At 37.3% G+C, this 1,892-nt stretch overlaps 1 pseudogene; it reads right to left on the bottom strand.

The window, feature by feature from the left end:
• Nucleotides 1–315: 315 nt before the first annotated feature.
• LOC113928197 lies at nucleotides 316–460 on the bottom strand (annotated as a pseudogene).
• Between the last annotated feature and the right edge of the window lie 1,432 nt (nucleotides 461–1,892).

Here is a 1,892-nt window from a genome sequence, read left to right as displayed (position 1 = left end):
AAGCCATTCGGCTTCGTAAGCATGTGATCACGCACTGTATTTTCTCATTACCTGGGTGGGTTGAGACTATAACAAGCCCAGACCCCTTTTCTAATCCTCTTAGGCAGTTAAATTGCTAGAATCTTTGCAAGGTAGCCTCATGAACGTCGCATGAGGGGATCCTTCTAGCAAGAGGGGATGACTTCTAGCCAGTACTGAGAAACCGGAAACTGTCAATAATTGCATCTGTCTAGGACAAGTCTCTTCTTTGTTAAAATAAGCAGAAAATGTAAAATATAAGTGTCCAGGCAATCACAAAAATATAATAAGCCAAACTTAAGTTGTGAAGTTAACGATATATTTGCATCACCGATTTGAAATCACTAGAATCGTATTAATAATCACGATTTAAACCATTAACATTCAGACATTTTATCTAACCTCTCTACACTTGATCTTAGCCAAAAGGCCGAGAAGCGATTATCTAGCCTCTCTATATTGCTAACGTGCACATTTGAAGTAAAAACGATACAACTCCATGTGAAAGACTCCTAGAGGAAATGTTCTAGACTTAGAGCCGCGGCCTCTCCCCCATTCTGGACGCAAGCGCTCCAGCTGCGAGAACCATGCCTGAACTTCCTTACAATCTTTCATCCTTACAATGTTAAAATGGCTATATGCATGTATATCCACAGTGAGGGCTTTCTTGTGTTTTTAATAAAAGAATTAAACTTTGCGGGAAAGTGAAAGGAAAAGTTGTTCTTAAAAAAAAATAAAATAAAACATCACAGTATAAGTAAAACCTGTGGGGATTCAACAGTACTTGAAAGGCTACTTTTAAGTATTCTTGATCTCAGTGATCTAAGGGGATTGTGAGAATTAATGAATAGTGGGTTGCAGAGTAGGTCACAACAGAACTTCTTTACCCTATTTCCCCAAAAGTTTTTATTGTAGACGCATATTCTTATCACACAATTTGGGGTTTATTCAGTTGGATATGTGCATTTCAAATAGTCATTTAAATACCAGACAGCTGATGGAAATCTAATGAAATCACAGAAATAAAACCATTCACTTTTTAAAATATGCCAGAATTCCATCAATTAGAGCAATCGATTTGAAATGTAAATGATATAAACTCAACACATACTGAGTTCCTGTTGTGTACAAAACACAATCTTAAGCACTGGAGGGAGGGTGGCAAAGCATAATAACAGCCTTTGCTGTTCTTCACATGAATATCACCCTAATCGGCAGGAAAGAAGAGGCTGAAATATTTTAATTAAAATTACAAACAGTAAATAATAAATCTACAATACTTAATGTGTCCCAATTGATCATTGTAAAATAAAGGGAACAAATAATATCAGGAAGCGACGTATTTTGAACAGAGGATGAAATTTTGTAGTGCGTATACACAGATACAATATTTTGGATGGGAAAAGCAAGCCAGTCTTGACTCTCTTCAGTTAGGACCACTACACCAAAAGTCAGCAAATTTTCTCTGTAAAGGACCAGATTGCATACATTTTGCCATTGTAGGTCATTCAGTTTCTGTCACAACTACTCAGCATTACCGTTGGAGTGCAAAAGTAGCCACTGACAAATATGTATGTAAATACAAATGAAGGTAGTTGTGTTCCAATAAAACCTTATTCACAAAAATAGACTGTGGGGCTGGATTTGGCCCACGCATCATAGTTAGCCAATCCCTGTTCTACGTCATGTTTAATTTAGCACTTGACAAGCATATTCCGTCATGAGAGGGTTGGTTGTGGTGTTTGCATGTGTGATAATCCAACCACCACAAAATGTGCCTCTAAAGATTAGAAATCTGTCATGTGTGCATATTGTGATGAGTCAAGCACTGCAATTACCCAGTATATTTTGAACAGGGGCCACTTAATGGCTTA

The sequence above is a fragment of the Zalophus californianus genome, chromosome 7 (assembly GCF_009762305.2).
Source record: "Zalophus californianus isolate mZalCal1 chromosome 7, mZalCal1.pri.v2, whole genome shotgun sequence".
In the NCBI taxonomy this organism is placed as follows: domain Eukaryota; kingdom Metazoa; phylum Chordata; class Mammalia; order Carnivora; family Otariidae; genus Zalophus; species Zalophus californianus.
Note: the sequence above shows the minus strand (reverse complement) of the source record. Positions and strands in the feature narration are given on the sequence as shown.